The following is a 21,810-nucleotide window of genomic DNA, read 5'->3' as shown; positions in this document are numbered from 1 at the left end:
ATGATGTTCAAGACAGGAATGGGGGAATCCTAGATTCTATTCTCTCCCTCACTTTCTATTAATAAATTATTTTCACTTACACACTGCTCATCAGTTAGGCATGGTTTAAATCTTTCTGAACCCATCCTTTCTTCTACATTTCCACTGTTATTTCTGAGTGTGTGCAGGTGAAAGTTTCAAGTTCCCATCATGCCTCATCTAACCTAAAGCAATAGCATGCTTCCAGTCTCATTTTCTCATCCAACTCACTCTTCTTGCTGGTATACTGCCAGAGTGAACTTTCTAAAGGACAAATCTGACCTTGTTTCCCTTACACTGAAATTCTTCGGGAGTCTCTCTACCGCTTTGAGATTAAAATAAACACGTTTTTAACTTGCCCTCAAGGTCCTTCACAGTGTTTGTCCTTTCTAGTTCTCCAGTGATTCCCAATTCACTACTCATTTATAAATATTTATATTGGGGGAGTTTTTATAGAAGTCTCATATGAGGCATATGAGAACAGAACACAGAAGGTGGTCAGGAAGCTTCATAGAAGAAGTTCCCTGGGATGAGGAGGATTAGATGCTTCCCAAACAGGTGATGGAAAGATGAGCATTCCTAGAGAAGGAGGGAAGGGAAGATGCTCATGCATATGGGCAGGGACAGATGCATGAGTTGCAAGGCCTGGTGAGTACAAGACATGATTCAGGAGAGTGAGGCTGATGGGTAAAATCCCAAAAATATTTGCAGCCCAATCGAATTTGAAATATGAAGAGGTTATCAATAATCTGCTAAAAATACTGCAGGCTAGTTAAAAGAAGAGGCAGAAAAAAACCACAAGAGTTAGCAAAGTCTTCTCTGAAAATAAATCACTTCATAAATCACTTTATGGTTGATCATAATATTAAGATTGTTCATTTTAAAAATCATGACATTCAGACAATGGAATATTATTCAGTTCTAAAAATAAATGAGCTACCAAGCCATGTAAAGGCATGGAGGAATCTTAAAGGCATAATTACTAAGTGAAAAAAAGCCAATCTGGAAAGGCTACATACTGTATGATTCCAACTATGACATTCTGAAAAAGGCAAAACCATGGAGACCATAAAAACATCAGTGGTCTTTTGTGGCATGAGGGGAAGGAATGAATAGGCGGAGTATAGAGGATTTTTAGAGCAGTGAAAATTCTATGATATCAAAATGATGGATACATGTCATTATATATTTGTCCAAACCCATAGGATGTACAACACCAAGACTGAACCTCAGGACAAACTCTGGGCAATTATGATGTCTCACTGTAGGTTCACCAGTTATAACTAACGTACCACTCTGGTGAGTAGCACTGCTAATGGGGGACGCTATGCATGTGTGGGGACAGGGGGTATATGATACAGGAGGTATCTCTGTACCTCCCTTTCAGTTTTTATGAACATAAAAGTGTATTAAAAATAATGTCTTTAAAAATAAAAAATAACAATATGAGAAATTATCACAGGTGCCAAAGTGACGTTTCAAAAACATAAGTCAGATCATACTGCTTCCTTGTTTACAAACCTCTGTGGCTTCTCAGGGCATTTGGAAGAAAATTTAGAATTCTTACCCTTACCTTCAGATGCCCTAAATATCTGGCTCCAGACTTCTGCTTCAACACTGAGTCCTTCCCTCTCCACCATGCTCATTATGACATGTCAGTCACAGCAACATCTCCTGTTCTCAGCGATGCCCACATTAGTCTTTCCGTAGGGACTCTGCACTTGTTCCTCTCCCCTCCCCATATTTCTCATTATCATGATTTTTGCATCCAGGCTCCTGTTTATCATTTGAATTTTCAGCTCAGTTGGCATCCTCTCATAATTATCTTAATTCTATGTGTGCTTGTTCATTAGCTGTCTCTCACACTAAAATATAAATTCCTTGTGAAGAGAGACCTTTTCAGCTTTGTTGAGAAGGTACTATGTGCCAGAAAGTCCCCTGGGTACCAGCATTAGAATGCCAAACAAATACATGTGGAAGAAATGAGAGACAAGCAGAGGTAACTCTTTTACAAAAAAAAGAAAAATAGGTATTAAAGTATCTGTTACCTTACACTTAAATGTATTTATACACAACATTATATTTATGTACATATATTTGTGGTGGCCCCTTTTGTAATGAACTAGCCCCCAAATGGGAAAATAATTAAACAAAACAGCTACCAAATAAGTAAAACATGAAAAACCCTCAAAAGGAAACAAATGAGATAAATATAGGTAGCCCCACATGTGAAATATTTAACGTATGTAGTTTGCCTTTTTTTTTTTTTTCCTGCAAGCCAAACAGTCCTAAGGAGAATAAAATGAGGTGCCGGAAGAGCTCATCCTTGATCCCATCTGGAGAGCTAGTACAAAGACAGACTTAGAAGAAAGGGGACGAAAACACGCTGGGGTCACAGAAGGAAACTGAGTTGAAAGGAGGGAAAAAATCTGCATTCCAAGTCATTTGGAACAGAGAAGGAAGGGAGACATTATCTGAAGACTGTGTTCACCAGAGGCAAACAGTCTGAAAAAGAAATCGACATCTGTGAAAGTCTGGTGCGCCTCAGATCTGAGAGGGCAGATGAAGATTGTTTATGTAGCACAAGAAGGTGTTGGAAGAAGGAAGGAACAAGCTCACATGGAAACATATGCTCTCCGAAGCTACTTGAAAAATAAAGCATGCAGCGGAGAGAGAAACATCTGTGTTGCACACGGGCAGACCACCAGTAGTGAAGCAGGCTTGAGGTAGAAGGGAAAGGCATACACAAACAAGATCGGACATTATGTCTTGTCAAAATGACATGTAAAGGCCCTGGGTCTGCATCTCATTCTCCGGTGAGTTAATGGGAACTCAGCCATCGGGGAAATCAAGGATGAGTAAACTAGCTGCTTCGGTGTTTTCACAATTTTGCAGAAATGACAAAGCATTCACAAGTTTTTCCAAGGCTACTTTTTTCCCTGCTTGCAGGAAGTGGAAACCTTTAGAATACAGTTTATTTTTTTTCTTCGAGAAACATTAGAGCTTTTATTCTAAATCTACTGCAGCAATAGAAGCAGCTGGATTTCTCATTCTTTGACCACAGATTTTCAGCACATAATAGCCTTAGAAAGCATTGCTTCACATTAATGATTGTAGGAATTTGTGTGAAACATTAAACAGATTATATTTAAGAACATTAAGAATTTTAAAATCTGCAATATTCATCTTAAGAATGTATCAAAATTTTAAAGCTATATACTTAATTACCAAAATGAGTTATAATATTTCATAATTTGCTAAAATATAAAAATAAATTTTAAAATCTTTGCTATCCTCTCCATACTAACTTTTATTTGGTATAATGAAAAGTTAAAAATTAGAAATTAAAACAATCTAGATTACATAGAACTTAAACTAGAATTTTTTTCATGTTTGTTAAATCATGTATACCTATCTATGTATAAGTTTATATAAAACATATAGCCATATTCATTTTACATGGATATAAACATGGCATGAGTTTATATACAGATACAGTCTTTAATTACAAACACCAATTTATTTCTAAACAGTAAGCTTGCAGATGAATGATGATGCCAAAAGTAGCAAAGGCAAATAGAAAAAAATAAAACTTAAGCCTGTGGTATTTGATATCCACTATGGGGTTCTTGAAACTATATAGAAAATTTGCATTAAATGTGTAGAAAACAAAAATGATTAAGGTAAGAAAACTATTAAAATTATAGAAACATATTTTGCAGTATTTTGATGGCCTAAGCATATTCAACAATCACAAAAGAGTGTGTGATAAACATAAAAGCATAGAGTAACTTTAGAGTAAATGTTGGATAAATATAGAATAAGTGTGATTGCAAAAATGAAACTGAAAAAAGAATTTTAGTCTACAGTTTAGAGATAATACGTCAGGTCCAGGTAGAATAACAAATGTTAAATCAGTGATGTTTCGCTTTTGCACAATCTTGGAATACTTTGTGTTCCTCTCCCTAAACAAATGCCTACCACCCAGTCACAATGAGGCTGTTCTGCATGTAATTCACATATCTTTTCCTACTCTTCTCTCTCCCACAGTATTATTATCACTGTGTACTTCCTCCAGTGCTCCTTTATTTCTGCTCTTGAAGGAACTATGACCCAACATTTATTAAGAATTCATTAAGTGCTCACTTTTTAGTGTATTATCTTATTTAATTCTTACAACAACCCTATACTTTTTTAGTATTCCTATTTTTAAAGACATGAGAAAACACACTCAAATTTAGAAATGGTATAAAATGCTGAATTAAGATAAAGATATTACTCAAAAACTAAGTCATTTCTCATATTCTATATAATGGCATTATGCCATGACTCTTCATTATCATTGTTAATTGTCAACCATTTTAAAGGGAGAGACTTTTTCATCTCTCTGATTATCTGAACAACACGTAGTTAAGTTATATAAATTTCTAAAATATAGAGTAACATCACATGCCATGATGTTGAAGACAAGAAGTAATTGTCACTTTATAGCTGAATCACTCAGAGAGAAAAACCATTAACATTTTCGATTGATATGTTTTAGCTTTGAGTGTCTCTTCTATCATGTCTAGACAAAAAACTAACACATTTGAAAAATTCCATGCAGCACGATAGTCCTTTGAGAAGCATTTTCATTAGATCTTTTCTAAAGTTCCAATGGCTGATTCCATTTAATGAAGAGCCTTCCATCAGCCAGAAACCAAATTCTAATGTTCAAGGAAAATCAAAGAATGGCTTCCAGAATGGCAGAGTGAGAACCTCTGTGAACCACTCAGTCTCTTACAAAAATGACAAAATTACTGACACAACAACTAAAAGTAACCATTTCTAGACTCTATTCACCAAAGCTAAGAGCTGTATTGTAAGGCTTGAAATCCCATGTGCTGCTGCTGTAATATCTTTGAGCCTGATGAGTCCTCCAAGGACTAGCCAGGACTTCCTCTGCCCTTAACAGATATGCTTCTCACTATCCCAACCAAGAAGGCTCCCTGCCCAGGTAATTGGCTTCACCACTTTGCCAGCCAGCAAAATTATTCAAACAAGTCACAACCTCCTGAGACAACAACACCCCACTCTCCTGTTACTACAAAACCTATTTCCCACAGTCTTTTGTCTCACTCTTTCCAGGTGCAACCTCTGTGCACGGCATGTGGTGTCCTCTTCCCACAAGGTGTGTGTATATTTGACTAATATACTGCTGATAGTCTCACCTGTTCAACGTCAAATACCCTGCATGCAGCCGGTTTCTGCTACTTAGGTTAATGGAATCCTCCTTCATCCATGGTATGAATAGGATGATCAGAACAAGAACAAAGTCATCTGTACAAGAGAAACTGTTGAATATCTCTAGATAGTGGGGTCAATTGTATTTTAAGTTGGCACAGTTCCCATCTCTGCTCCCCATACCCATGAAAGGCTAACAGTCTTGCAGCCAGTAGACAGGACTGTATTCTTCTGAAGCTCCATAAGAAACACCATCTGCAAAACACAGTCAATAAAATGTCCGAACATGCAGTTTCATGAAAAATCTCTATTACTGACATAATTAAATTAAAAAAAAAAGCTTTAATAAGATTTCAACCAAAGGTGGAAAAGGTGGAAGCCAAAGGTGGAAAAGAGGGGTACTACCCCCAGGTCATTACTGAAACAACTCCAATCTGCTAGCTATACTGCATCTGGAAAAAGCCTGACCAGGAATTTAAAAGGAAATCTTAGATAATGAAATGGCTACAGGGAAATCTGAAAAGCTCCAACATATCTCTGGACATCTAAAATACTGCAAAAGCATGCACACAGCTCATGAAAGACTTGGTTAAGAAGAAAGCTAGTTTAATTTTTGACTGAACCTGAGACCCTTAGCAAGCAGGAAATGAAAGCTAAGGCTATCTTATAAATGACCTGAAATTTGAAAGCATGTCTTCTTACACAGATCCCCTTGGCAAAGGTAGAATATATATAAACAATGTATTAAAGGATATTTTCTCATCAAAACTTGGACTGGCTGACCACTTAATTATACTGAGTCAGAGGTGACTCATAAGACAGCAGGTTTAAAATAGAATTATTTTAAATTTAAAACGTTATTTTAAATTTTTGAGTTGAAAAATTCCAGAGAATTCAACAGTTACATACTATAGAAATAAAGAATCTATAGAATTAGTTCAAGTAAGTCTTTGAACAAATATACAGCAATAAGAAAAACAATGAAATTCCAACAACCCTGAAATCTGAGCAGTGGGGTAAGACTTGATACCAAAGTTGTTACAATGCATTTTCTAAAATGTCCAATTTTCAACAACAACAAAAAAATTGAGATATGGAAAAAGAAAAGAAATGTGTCACATAAAAAGGCAAAAAGGAGTTATAAAATAATATCTCTGAGGGTCCTCAGCTTTTATATTTAGTTCGTAAAAGTTCTAAATAATCTATTAAAAACGTTTAAAGAGCTAAAAGAAATCACATCTAAAGAAATAAAGAGTAATATGACAATGGCATCTCACCAAAATTTTTAAAAAAAGAACCAAATAGAAATAGGTTTGCAACTGGAAGTTACAATAACTGAAAAAAAAATTATTAGAGGGAATCAGAAACAGATTCAAGCTAACAGAAGAAAAACTCATCAAATGTCACAGTTCAAGAGAGATTATCCAGTCTGGGGAGCAGAGAATGAAATAAATGAACAGGTCCACAGAGACTTGTAAACAGGAACAAGAAAGCAACATACACGGAATGGGAATTTCATGAAGAGAAGAGAGAAAGAAAGAAAGAAAAGATATTTGAAGAAATATTGGTCAAGAATGTCGCAAATTTCATGAAAAATACTAGTCTGCTCATCTAAGAATGTCAGTGAACTTCAGATAAAATAAATTTAAATATCATCATACCTAGAAATATCATAGGCCAATAGAGAAGAGTCAAAGATGAAGAGAAAATCTTCAAAGCAACAAAACAAAAGCTACTTATATACTATACAAACACTTCTGAATAAGATTGTAAAAGCTGACTTTTATCAGAAAATGTGGAGTCAAAAAGCAGTGCAACAAAATATGCAAATGGTTGAAAAAAAAGTCTGCAGAATTCTCAGAAAAGCTCGTGTATTTTAGGGTGCTCCTAGATATACGTTTGTACATGTTCTGTCTTCCTGATGGGCTCATCATTTTATCATTATAAAACGTCTCTTTTTCTCTAGAATCAATTTGCCTTAAAGTCTATTTTGTCTGTTATTGATATAGCCTCCTAAGCTACAAACATACAAAATCTATATATGGCAAAACTATCCTTCAAGAAATGAAGGGTAAAATTGAGATATTGCTAGGGAGGAACCCCAAGAGAACCTGCCTGTAGTGATTCTAGCCTACAATAATTACTGAGAGAGTTCTTCCATCCGAAATGAAAGGACACTAGACAGTGACATGAATCCACATGAAGAGTTAAAGAGCATCAGTAAACATAACTACATAATATAAAAGAATGTCTTTTTGTAAGATTTATTTCTATTTTATTCAAAGTAAAATGCATAAAGTAATAATTATAATCTTTGATAGACATAAAAAATGTAATTTGACAATTACAAAACAAAGAAGATTGAGAACAGATCTCTATTAGAAGAAAATATAAATGTATGCTATTGAAATTAAGTTGGTATCAATATAAAGTGGATTAAGATAGCAATTATATTGCCCAGGAAACTTAAAAACCAAAAATGTACTCAAGAATATAATTAAGAAAATTAAAATGGATGCTGAAAAATGTTTAATGCAAAAGAAAGCAGAAATGGGGGAACAGAGGAAAAATAACAAAAGATTCTTAACATCACTCAAAGAAATGGAAATCAAAACCACACTGAGATATCAGCACACACCTGTCAGAAGTACTATTATCCAAAAAAAAAAAATAGCAAATGTTCGCAAAGATGTGGAGAAAAGTGAATCTTTGTACACTGTGAATGGGACTGTAAATTGTGGCAGCCATTGTGTAAAATAGTACAGAGGTTTCTCACAAAATAAAAGAATTACCAAATGACAAAGCAATTCCACTCCTAGTTACATATACCCCAAAAGAATCCACTAATTTGAAAGGATACATGCACCTCAGTGTTCAGAGGTGCATTATTTACAGTTACCAAGCTATGGAAGCAACCTAAGTATCAATCTACGCATGCAGGCTAAGTCGCTTCAGTTGTGTCCGACTCTGTGCAACCCCATGGCAGCAGCCCACCAGGCTCCTCTGTCCATGGGATTCTCCAGGCAAGAGTACTGGAGTGGGTTGCCATTTCTGTCGCCATCAATCAATAGATGAATGGATAAAAATGATGTCATGTATGTATTATACACACATAAGGGAAAACTACCCAGCCATAAAAAAATGAGAATTTGCAGGAACAAGGATGGACTTGCAGTCATTAAGTTAAAATGAAACAAATCAGAGAAAGACAAATACCATATGATGCCACTTATGCATACAATCTAAAAATAACTAGTGTATAAAACAAACCCCAAAAAAGGCAGACTCACAGATATATAGAATAAACTAGTGGTTACCAGAGGGCAGACAAAGAAGGGGAGGGGCAATACAGGGCAAATAGGAGATTAAGAGACACAAACTATTAGGTATAAATAAAATAAGCTACAAGGATATATGTCCAATGGGGAATATATTTAATACTTTATAAAATGAGTATAAGAACCCTTAAAAATTGTGAATCACTATATTGCACACCTGTAACATATAATATTGAATGACTCTACTTCGATAAACCAAAAGACATAAGACATAGAAAACAAATAGCATAACAGCAAATGAAATTCCTGTTTTATTCAAACTTAAATTTAAATGGATAAGTTACTCCAATTAAAAGGTAGAGACTAGAAGATAGATTTTTTAAAATTACCTCATTTATTATTTACAATAGATATGCTAAATTCCAAGGTACAAAAAGATTGAAAGGAAATGTGGGAAATTATAAAGACACTAAACAATAGAAAGAATAGGGTGCTATTTGCAGCAACATGGATGGACCTAGAGATTATTGTCATAGTAAGTTAAGTAGCCCAGACCAACCCAGACAGCATATTCAAAAGCAGAGACATTACTTTGCCAACAAAGGTCTGTCTAGTCAAGGCTATGGCTTTTCCAGTGGTCATGTATGGATGTGACAGTTGGACTTTAAAGAAAGCTGAGAGCCGAAGAACTGATGCTTTTCAACTGTGGTGTTGGAGAAGACTCTTGAGAGTCCCTCGGACTGCAAGGAGATCCAACCAGTCCATCCTAAAGGAGATCAGTCCTGGGTGTTCATTGGAAGGACTGATGTTGAAGTTGAAACTCCAATACTTTGGCCACCTGATGCAAAGAGCTGACTCATTTGAAAAGACCCTGATTGCTGGGAAAGATTGAGGGCAGGAGGAGAAGGGGACGACAGAGGATGAGATGGTTGGATGGCATCATCAACTCAATGGACACGGGTTTGGGTAGACTCCAGGAGTTGGTAATGGACAGAGAGGCCTGGCATGCTGCAGTCCATGGGGTTGCAAAGAGTCGGACACGACTGAGCAACTGAACTGAACTGAAGTTAAGGAAACCAGAGAGAGATAAATATTATATATCACTAATACATGCAATCCAAAAAAAAGGAAATACCAATAAACTTATTTCCAAAACAGAGACTCACAGACATAGAAAACAAAATTATCAAATGATAAAGGGGTGGGGAGAAGGACAAATCAGTGGTTGAGATTAACATATACATACTACTGTATATAAAACCGATAAACGATGAGAACTTACTATATAGCACAAGAAACTGTAGTCAATATTTTGTAACAACCTAAAGGGAAGAGAATGTGAAAGTTATAATATGTGAAAAATCTATCTAAGATATAGATATATTGATATATATGAAGTGCTATGCTGTATACTTGAAACTAATGGGCTTCCCAGGTGGCATAATGGTAAAGAATAGCAAAGAGAGATGAGAAAGCCTTCCTAAGTGAACAATGTGAAGAAATAGAGGAAAACAATACAATGGGAAAGACTAGAGATCTCCTCAAGAAAATTAGAGATACCAAGGGAAAATTTCATGCAAATGTAGCCACAATAAAGGACAGAAATGGTATGGACCTAACAAAAGCAGAACATATTAAGAAGAGGTGGCTAGAGTACATAGAAGAACTATACAAAATAACCTAGATAACCATGACCCAGATAACCACGATGGTTGTGATCACTCACCGACAGCCAGACATCTTGAAGTGAGAAGTCAAGTGGGTCTTAGGAATCATCACTATGAACAAAGTTAGCAGAGGTGATGGAATTCCAGCTGAGCTATTTCAAATCCTAAAAGATGATGCTGTGAAAGTGCTGCAGTCAATAGGCCAGCAAATTTGGAAAATTGTGTAGTGGCCCCAGAACTGGAAAAGTTCATATTTTATTCCAATCCCAAAGAAGGGTAATGTCAAAGAACGTTCAATCTCACAACTACATTGATTTCACATGCTACCAAAGAAATGTTCAAAATTCTCTAAGTGATGCTTTAGTAGTACATGAATCAAGAAGTTCCAGATGTTCACGTTGGACTTAGAAAAGGCAGAGGAACAAGAGATCAAATTGACAATGTAAGTTGTATCATAGAAAACACAAGATAATTCCAGAAAAACATTTACTTCTGCTTCATTGACTAGGCTAAAGTCTTTCACTGTGTGGATGACAACAGACTGTGACAAATTTTAAAGAGATGGGAATATCAGACCACCTGACCTGCCTCCTGAGAAATCTGTATGTTGGTCAAGAAGCAACAGTTAAAACTGGACATGGAAGCAAAGGGCTGGTCCCAAATTGGGAAAGGAGTACCTCAGGGCTGTATATTATTACTCTGATTATTTAACTTATATGCAGAGTACATCATGCGAAATACCAGGCTGGATGAAGCACAAGCTGGAATCAAGATTGCCAGGAGAAATATCAATAACCCCAGATATGCAGATGATACCACCCTTATGGCAGAAAGTGAAGAGGAACTAAAGAGCCTCTAAATGAACATGAAAGAGGGAGTAAAAAAGCTGGCTTAAAACTCAACGTTCAAAAAACTAAGATCTTGGCATCCAGTCCCATCACTTCATGGCAAAAAGATGGGGAAACAATGGAAACAGTGACAGACTTTATTTTCTTAGGCTCCAAAATCACTGCAGAGGGTGACTCCAGCCATGAAATTAAAAGACATTTACTCCTTGGAAGGAAAGGTATGACCAACCTAGATAGCATATTGAAAAGCAGAGACATTACTTTGCTCACAAATTTCCATATAGTCAAAGCTATGGTTTTTCCAGCAGTCAAGTGTGGATGTATGAGTTGGACTATAAAGAAAGCTGAGCACTGAAGAACTGATACTTTTGAACTATGGTGTTGGAGAAGACTCTTGAGAGTCCCTTGGACTGCAAGGAGATCAAACTGGTCAATCCTAAAGGAAATCAGTCCTGAATATTCATTGGAAGGACTGATGTTGAAACTGAAGCTTCAATACTTTGGCCATCTGATGTGAAGAACTGACTCACTGGAAAAGACTCTCATGCTGGGAAAGATTGAAGGCAGGAGGAGAAGGGGAAAACAGAGGATGAAACCGTTGGATGGGATCACTGACTCAATAGATATGAGTTTGAGTAGGATCCAGGAGTTGTTGATGGACAGAAAAGCCTTGCTGTGCTGCATTCCATGGGGTCACAAAGAGTCTGACATGACTAAGCAACTGAACTGAACTGAACATCACTGCAGATGGTGACTGCAGCTATGAAATTAAAAAGATCTGCTCCTTGGAAGAAAAGTGATGACAAACCTAGATAGCATATTAAAAAGCAGAGACATTACGTTGCTGACAAAGGTCCATCTAGTCAAAGATATGGTTTTTCCAGTGGTGTTGCTGACAAAGGTCCATCTAGTCAAAGATATGATTTTTCCAGTGGTTGTGTATGGATGTGATAATTGGACCATAAAGAAGGCTGAGCACTGAAGAATTGATGGTTTTGAACTGTGGTTTTGGAAAAGACTCTTGAGAGTCCCTTGGACTGCAAGGAGATCAAACCGGTCAATCCTAAAGAAAATCAATCCTAAAAATTCATCGGAAGGACTGATATTGAAGCTGAAGCTCCAGTATTTTGCTCCCCTGATGCAAAATGCCAAATCATTATAGAAGACCCTGATGCTGGGAAAGATTAAAGGTGGGAGGAGAAGGGGATCACAGATGAGATATTTTCATGGCATCACTGATTCAATGGACATGAGTTTGAGCAAACTCCTGGAGATGGTGAAGAATGGGGACGCCTGGCATGCTGCAATTCATGGGGTCACAAAGAGTTGGACATGACTTAATGACTGAACAACAAAGATTCATGCACTTTTTCACACCAAAAACCAAGCATTTTTGACACATCCTCTTCCTTACCTTTGACATCAAATCATCAGTGAATCTCAACATTTATTGTAAATACATTGATTTCTCTCCATTTCCTCTCTCCCCACCTTAGTCAAAGCCACTGCCATCTCTTATTAGACAAATCAAACAGACTAGCATACTAATCTCTCTCATTTCCCTCTTTTCTTTCAATTCAGTTTTCACATAACTTCAAGTGCCATATATTTTTCAGTGTTTGTTAGATCATGATTTTGCCCTTAAAGCAACATAAGCCTTTCATTATATTTAAAATAAAATCCAGATTCTTGTCCATGGTCTACAAATGTCTGTATTATCTGGGCCTGCCTGATTCTCTAATTTTTCATTCCTAAACTCTTCATTCTCTTGCCACAATGCTTTTTTTTCTCTTTATCAAGTCCACAAAGCTTTTTTTTTTTTTTTTTTGAATTTGCTTTAAAGCCTACTCTATCTACCTTGAATTTTCCAGGTCTCATCTTAAGTATGTTCTTTCCCATAAAGGACTTCCTTGATCACCCAGTCCAAACTAATCTCTTTATCACTGTCTTTCATTGGGCACAATATATTTTTCTTTATAGGGCTCATCACTTTTTGATTGCACGTATGTTCATCAGTTCAGTTCAGTCGCTCAGTTGTATCCAACTCTTTGCAGCCCCATGGGCTGCAGCACACCAGACTTCCCTGTCCATCACCAACTCCCAGAGTTTACCCAAACCCATGTCCATTGAGTCGGTGATGCCACCCAACCATCTCATCCTCTGTCATCCCTTCTCCTCCTGCCTTCAATCTTTCCCAGCATCAGGGTCTTTTCAAAGGGGTTAGCTCTTCGTATTAGGTGGCCAGGAAGTATTGGTGTTTCAGCTTCGACATCAGTCCTTCCAATGAACACCCAGGACTGATCTCCTTTAGGATGGTTGGATCTCCTTGCAGGCCAAGGGACTCTCAAGAGTCTTCTCCAACACCACAGTTCAAAAACATCAATTCTTAGGCACTCAGCTTCATAGCATTACTTAAAAGATTCTGTGAAAACTGAAATAAATCTTTGTCAATATTTTTTTGTCTTTTTTTTTTAACTAATTTAACTCTTGGAAAAATATATGCTGCAAACTTTAACTTGATAATGAGAATAATTACACAAAAAGTGAAATCTTGCCTGTTACTTCTTCAGACTACAGTTACTTTCTGAGAATGCTTTCTCTTCTTAGATGGCTTGAGGAGAGAAGGGAAGATTTATAAATTCTTTAGTTTTAAGTAGCTGCAAAAGTATGTTTTATGGCTAAATTCTGGTTTGATATCTTCTTCTTTAGGATCAAAAATCCTTTTTATCTCTAGTTATTCCATTTCACTCACTGTCAACATACATAATCCTTTGTATTCTAAAATTTTATAAAGGTCATTCAAATATGCTTTAATCAGGCTTTTGACATAAACTCTTTCATGGTCTTCATTAATAACACTGTCCAACGGTATTGTGGTTTATGATTATCTCAGACAAACTTTGAGGCATGTTAAGGAATATGGGGTTAAGAAACACTGAGTGGGTACAACTTCTTAGAATTAAAATGTATAAATATAAAATTGGCTAACATTTTTGATAGTGTTGATAATATTGAGAACACTGTTTTTCAGTTTTCAGAAAAAGAGATTTAAAGCTTTTTGATGTATTTTCTTTCAATAAAATTTTAACAGTATCCTAAATTCCTGCCATTTGGTTATTATGGTAACCTCCCTGGAAAGTCCTTTTCTACTAAAAGTGATTGATCAAATGGAGAAAGTCTGGCTAAAATGGAAGTATGTTACTTTAGTTTCCACTCCTTCAACATTTGGTGCCATTATTGTAACAAATGTTTCTAATGAACTCATAACACTGTGCTCAGAAGTTATCTGTGAGAGATTAATCATGTTACTCAAAATTATTTTGGGAAAGATAGATTCTGATTAATTTTCACTGTCAGTATGCAAAAGGGCATACATTTTTACTTATAGAACTATATACCATTTTTATTGTAGAAGAATTTAGTTTATATCATATAATTTACCACCATAACACAGTCAGTGGTCTCTGCCTTGGACAGAAATTGTCTTTCTATATATGCATCTAGGGGATTCCTTGGTAGCTCAGCTGGTAAAGAATGCACCTGCAGTGCAGGAGACCCCAGTTTGATTCCTAGTTCAAAAAGATCCCCTCGAGAAGGGATGGGCTACCCCCTTTTGGGCTCCCCTAGTGGCTCAGATGGTAAAGAATTCCCCTGCAATTCAGGAGACAACGGTTCGAGCCCTGAGTTGGGAAGATACCCTGGAGGAGAGCATAGCAACTCACTCCAGTATTTTTGCCTGGAGAATCCACATAGACGGAGGGATCTGGGGGGCTACAATTCATGGGGGTCACAAAGAGTTGAATACGACTGAGAGACTAAGCACAGTACAGCATATACATATAGAGATAAATATTGTGTATATACATGTCTTGTGAATTTAAATGATGTTTGGGGGAAAAAGTTTTATTAAAATGAGTAAGTGACTGGAAGCTGAATAATCAGAAATCTATCTTTTAATGATTCTGTTCCTCTGTTCTGTTATTCCTGAGTCCTATGTTTCAATAGCCTCCTTACTAATAAAAACCAGTTGTTTGGACAAAGTTTAATTCCTAAGTGTACTATTTTTCCAAGAAAAACATTAAAATTGGTCTCAAACATGTGCTTACTCATAATGTAAAGATGTCAAGTTAATCTCAGAAAAGAAGATAAAGACCATCCCAACTGCTCCTGGATATGGCTTAGACTTCAGAATTTTCAGATTCTCCTTTACTGGTAGGAAATGACTCATTTTGCTGCCTAGTGGTAACTGTAAAATAGATAGCCAACAGGAATTTGCTGTATAGCTCAGGAAATTCAAACAGGGGCTCTGTATCAATCTAGAGGGATAGGATGTGTGGGAGATTGTGGGAGGTTCAAAAGGGAGGAGATATATGTATACCTATGGCTGATTCATGTTGAGATTTGACAGAAAACAACAAAATTCTGCAAAACAATTATCCTTCAATAAAAAACATTAATTAAAAAAAAAGGATATCTAGACACCCACTTCACTAGTGTAACAAAGAAATAGAGGTAAAATAAAAATGTGGAGGAAGAAAAGTCCCTGAAAACCAGCTTTCAAATTTTGAAGAGTCTTCAGAGTTACATTTTTCAAAGTCAGTCAGTCTTTGGAGTTACATATTCCAAGTAGTACAGTACACTACTCTGAAGAGGGTGTCTGAGGCATCGTATTTTGTTATTTTGTGTTACTCTGAGCCTCCATGAAGGCTGATCCTGAGTCACTACTCTTACCCAAATTCTTGTATAGCTGGTATTTCTACATCATTATTTTGAAGAGTTTGAACCATTCTTGTTGCCCTTTTGAACTTTCCTTTGCTCAGTGAAAAAACAGAACATATATATTTGGCATATATGTACAATATTAAGACATTATGCAAACAACTCGCAATTAACCTATCAGAAACTGAGAGCAGGTTGGAAGGGACTCCTGGTAAAGTACAAGATTCATTTTGACAGTGGCAACTCCAGAATTTTATGTAAAGGGTCTAAGTGGTAGTTGTCTAATTTACATAGAATAGAAGGACTGTCTAGAAGTGGGGTGGGGGGAGCACTCTTTTTATTAGGTTGCGTATTTATTCGGGATGGCATAAATCCAATATGCTTAGCAAGCACTACTTTTAATTTGGATTGTATCTTTATCTGATTAATAGAGGAAAAAGACACAATGAAGGACTCTGATCTTTTCATTGTAGGTAAAGAATCAAGAAGACCAGAGTAGCCCCTGGGCAATTAAGGTAGGCCAAAACTTATGTCCCTTACTTGTTAAATCAGAATAAATATCTATACAGAAATAGTACTAGAATTTGCATGTGATTGAGAATTGGAATCTTAAAGATATTCCTAAGTTTAGCTCTCTCCATCTATAATTATGCTTATAGTGTCACCTATAAATCATATGTAATGGTACTACATAGAAATCACTCATATACCATCATATACTTAACTGTGGTCATTATGCTCAACCTGGTATATTAATATTTTCTTGATCAATAATTTGTTCATCTTGATTACTTGGTATTTAGGACCTGCTATCTGCTTACCTCATCCCCTTTCTTACACATTACGTGTTCTCTGAGTTAAACAGGAAAACTGAAAAAAAAAAAAGGCTCTGTTGCTTCAAGAGAGATGATTAGTCTAGGCTAGTCTAAAAGGCATTCTGAAAATATTCAAGCTATGCCTTGAACAGAGCGTCATGTTGATTTTTCCCATGTGGAATATAGGCCAAGTTCACATCTGGTGACCCTTAAAGTGCTCTTCTCTGTTTCTAGACCTCTTCCAAGTTTCCTTCCTATACTCTACAGTATATTACTTACTTAACAACACAGCCAAGCAGGACTTCTTGATAAGTCCTATAAGTACCTCACCACGTTCTACCTTTGTAAACCTATGTTCCAGAATTTCCTAAATCCAGAATTCTCTTTTTATTGTATTATTCCTATGGTCCTTACTATATTATTCATATTGTTCCTCTTGAAATTCTACTTTCAAAGAGCTCTCAAATACCACATTCCTCTGAAGTTTTTTTGCTTTCTCCTCACTGAGACATAATTGGCACATCACTTCCCATATGTGTGCCTTTCTGTTGATATAACACTATATTTCTACTCTGGTTTATAGTTACTTTTTACCATTCAGTTCAGTTCAGTTCAGTCGCTCAGTCGTGTCTGACTTTTTGCGACCCCATGAATCACAGCATGCCAGGCCTCCCTGTCCATCACCAACTCCTGGAGTTCACTCAAACTCACGTCCATCGAGTCAGTGATGTCATCCAGCCATCTCATCCTCTGCCATCCCCTTCTCCTCCTGCCCCCAATCCCTCCCAGCATCAAAGTCTTTTCCAGTGAGTCAACTCTTCACATGAGGTGGCCAAAGTACTGGAGTTTCAGCTTTAGCATCATTCCTTCCAAAGAAATCCCAGGGCTGATCTCCTTTAGAATGGACTGGTTGGATCTCCTTGCAGTCCAAGGGACTCTCAAGAGTCTTCTCTCCAACTCTACAGTTTAAAAGCATCAATTCTTCAGCGTTCAGCTTTCTTTATAGTCCAACTTTCACATCCATACATGACCAATGGAAAAACCATAGCTTTCACTAGATGTATGCTGTCTAGGTTGGTCATAACTTTTCTTCCAAGGAGCAAGGGCCTTGTAATTTCATGGCTGCAGTCACCATCTGCAGTCGTTTTGGAGCCCCCAAAACAATGTCTGATACTGTTTCCACTGTTTCCCCATCTATTTCCCATGAAGTGATGGGACCAGATGCCATGATCTTAGTTTTCTGAATGTTGAGCTTCAAGCCAACTTTTTCACTCTCCACTTTCACTTTCATCAAGAGGCTCTTTAGTTCTTCTTCACTTTCTGCCATAAGGGTGGTGTCATCTGCATATCTGAGGTTATTGATATTTCTCCCAGCAATCTTGATTCCAGCTTGTGCTTCTTCCAGCCCAGCTTTTCTCATGATGTACTCTGCATAGAAGTTAAATAAGCAGGGTGACAATATACAGCCTTGATGTACTCCTTTTCTTATTTGGAACCAGTCTGTTGTTCCATGTCCAGTTCTAACTGTTGCTTTTATTTATTTGCCTATTTACAATTTAACCAAGAGGATATAAATAATCTTTTGAGAACAGAGGATAGATACTATTCAACTCTCTACCACTTGCTCTTAAATATTTATTGAATTGAAAGTCAGTTTGCCAAAGTAATAGTTCTCTGAGTTTCATATACATAGACAATCATTGATGGTATATTCAGGCAACCAGTACCATGATACAGTGCAAAGCAGCATGACCACCACCTAAAAAACTTGTTAGAAATATAGACCCTCAGGACTTATCCCAGACCCACTGAATCAAAATCTTCATTTAAAAAAAATCCCAGGTGATTTATAGGCACCTTAAATTTTGACAAATACTGTATAAATTTCATATATTTTAGAATGAAAAAGTTTGTGTATATCTAGACTTCACAGTATACTTGCTAACACTCTTTAGACAAAGAAGGCTTGATGGTCACAGTTCAAGATGACTGATAGACACAAGGGACTCCAGGAGGCACACAGTAATCAGAAAAGGGAAATTCATTTATGCAAAGATATAAGCTTTACAATGAAATAAAAATAATCACTAATATCAGATGCTATATTCTAACTCATGTTCAGAATCTGTCCTTCAAGTGCAAAAAAAGAAAAAGAAAAAGATTGATATCAGGATATTCTACTCAAAATTATACATAGAACTCATGGAAGTCTCTGCTGCTGCTGCTAAGTCACTGCAGTCGTATCCGACTCTGTGTGACCCCATAGACGGCAGCCCACCAGGCTCCCCCGTCCCTGGGATTCTCCAGGCAAGAACACCGGAGTGGGTTGCCACTTCCTTCTCCAATGCATGAAAGTGAAAAGTGAAAGTGAAGTCGTTCAAGTCGTGCTCGACCCTCAGCGACCCCATGGACTGCAGCCTACCAGGCTCCTCCATCCACGGGATTTTCTAGGCAGGAGTACTGGAGTAGGGTGCCATTGCCTTCTCCGATGGAAGTCTCTAAGATGCCTAAAATTGAGAAAGATAGTTTTCATAGAAAGAATAGTAAATTGTATGGAATCATATTATAAAATGAAAGAAGAATGAAAAGACTAATTCAAAAGAATGACCATTTATATTGGTCTGAACAAAGAGAAGTATCAGTAGAAGTGGAATAAGGGGATGAACTTGAAATACTTTGACCTATGCACATCAATGGATTATGGAGACTGGTTAGATGTAAAAAGAAGAAGGTTGTGAGGAATTTGAAAATGACTGAGCTATGGCGTCTTGGAAAGCATTAACTGAGAGAACAAACACAAAAGGAAAATCAGAGAGACAGAATTGTGGGGAGAGAGAGGCACAACCAGAGAAATAATACAGGGCATGGATTTCAGCCCCCCAAACCCCACTGTCCACTGATGCCCAGTGCCCTACTGGACAACATTTGGCCGTCATCCCAGGAAGAGAAGATGCTGAAGGTTACTTCCAGGTTCTAGTAAATAAATATCCATTTGATGACCAACAAAAGGAGATAACAACATTATTTATTTGAAAGGCATGATTGTTAATAGGAAAGACAACATAATTAATATTATCATTAACTCATTTCTGTGCATGCAGAAGTGTTAAAATCATCTTGAATTCTATATCCTGGCTATTTGTTATTGTTAAATCCACTGTAATAAAATGTAACTGAAGTATACAACATGAGAATTTCATTCTTTCTATTTAGCCATTTGGAGCAGGTGTCAGTAAAAAATTGGAAGGAAAAAAGTCCAGGTTCAGGAGCTATTGGAACCCAAGAAAATGAATTTATAAATGAATTTCTGGCAAAGAAAGCATTTTTATTGGGGAGAATATTATTTTAGGTCCTTATATACATATAAGGTTTTAAAGAATCAAAAGAAAGATATGTTGTAAATTATTCTACCAATTTCCTCAACATATTCATAATTTTGTGTTTTATATTATAATTTGGTGAGTGTTGCATTAAAGGTTTTAAAAATCTGATACCAAAAAGATTTTAAACATAACATTTAAAAACATAATCTAGGTAGCTCGTTTACCTCTAAAAAGCAATATTTTCTGTGGTGTCATTTTGTAAAATGAGTTTCATATTCCATTTAAATTTGGTAGGGATAGATGGGGTGGATTAATTGGAGGGTGAAAAAAAAGTTTTCAAAAGCCAAATTGTCAAATATGTGAATAATTTCACACATGTTCTTGACTGTCTCATGGAAGCAATTTAAACAAGGCTTTGGGAAAAATGTATTTTAGGAGTTACAGCACTCTTAACTTTCTGCTATAGTTTATCACTGTGAAAATCATTTCTATAATTGTACAGTCTTGCTCACATTACTTGTTAATTAGCTTTAATTATACTTTCATCCAATTACTCAAAATCTGACCTTTTCTAACAAAAGTCAGCCAAGAAGAATGTAGGTGAGGCACAGGAACTAAGCTGTATGAAATAAACAAATTGGTGATACTAATTTTTTATGTTTTGCTTACCTACTCAAAACTTGGGCAACGCTTTACTTGTTATATTTCTTCTATTTTTATGAAATCTATTACCCTTACCACAGAATTCCTTAAAAAATGAGCATATAAAAATATCTTTAACCTTTACACAGTAAGTACCTAAAAGAGACTTTTGATTATCTGGAATGAATTTAGTTGATAGCTGTCATGAAATCATGTCTTTATGCATTACCATATATTTGAAAAAAGATATCCTGTAGGTAAAACTTTGAGTTATATTATCAACAATGAAATATATCTTTTATTTAATTTTGATCTGCTCTGTTCTATTCCTTTTCAGAAAAAAAAAACCTACCAGCTTAAATTATTTTCTAAGGTATGTAAATTTAGTACAAGCCATTAATAGGACATGCAGATCTGACAGTGCCAATATCTTGTCCTCGTCTTTACTGTGGGTGAATCACCCACATCCAAAAGCAACTTGCATCCGAAATTTATCCTCACCAAGACAATTAAAAACTCTGTGACTTTGTAAATTATTGGGGATATTTTAAAGACATATCATCTCTTAAATATACATTAGGGAAAATTGAAATGCATATAATACTTGTTTGAAGTAACATTTCTTTTAACTGCTGACAAATAAATATAAAAGAAAAATTTTAATTACCAATAATCTCTACAGTATATGTCCCTTCAGAATTTTATATGACTTTTTTACATAGATGTGGTTAAACTCTATTATCAGTTTTATTTCATGGTTTTACACCAAAAATTATACCCATAGGTCTTCAATATTTTCTAAATCCTTCCCCAAATAATTTTAGTGGTTATGAGTATTTTTTAACTATTAACATAACAAGTTAATCATAAGCGATTCCAAGGTTTTTAAGAGATATACTTGTGGCTTCAGAATCCACAGGTTCTACTTCACTATAATATTTCTTTATTAAGTCTACTTGCTTCGAGACTGGAGACATAAAGGGGAGATTCTTAATGATATATGGTTGAATAGTTAATTTGCTTTCAATGCTGTGAAAATCATATTTATAAACAAAATTTTGTCTGCATTTTAGATAATTTTAGTACTTCTTTAGTACCTTAATAGATTTGACTACTTTGTTGATACAGTAAATCAACAGCATTGTGTAGAAGATGGTATACTTTTAATAAAATTTGCATTTTGGCTTTTCTTAGAATACCTGGAAGAATATGGATAAGAATGGGTAAAACTTTGTCTAGCCCTAAATTCTCCCTGATTTTACTCTAGGTTTTTCAGA

General features: G+C 36.1%; 1 long non-coding RNA gene across 1 annotated transcript; it reads left to right on the top strand.

Moving 5' to 3' along the window:
* Positions 1 to 1,219: 1,219 nt before the first annotated feature.
* Positions 1,220 to 20,908, top strand: LOC132346271 (uncharacterized). Its single transcript, XR_009496061.1, has 4 exons — positions 1,220 to 1,317; positions 2,297 to 2,834; positions 16,227 to 16,268; positions 20,871 to 20,908. It is a non-coding gene; the product is annotated as an uncharacterized lncRNA (long non-coding RNA).
* Positions 20,909 to 21,810: the final 902 nt, after the last annotated feature.

This window comes from Bos taurus, chromosome 1, assembly GCF_002263795.3.
Source record: "Bos taurus isolate L1 Dominette 01449 registration number 42190680 breed Hereford chromosome 1, ARS-UCD2.0, whole genome shotgun sequence".
In the NCBI taxonomy this organism is placed as follows: Eukaryota; Metazoa; Chordata; class Mammalia; order Artiodactyla; family Bovidae; genus Bos; species Bos taurus.
Note: the sequence above shows the minus strand (reverse complement) of the source record. Positions and strands in the feature narration are given on the sequence as shown.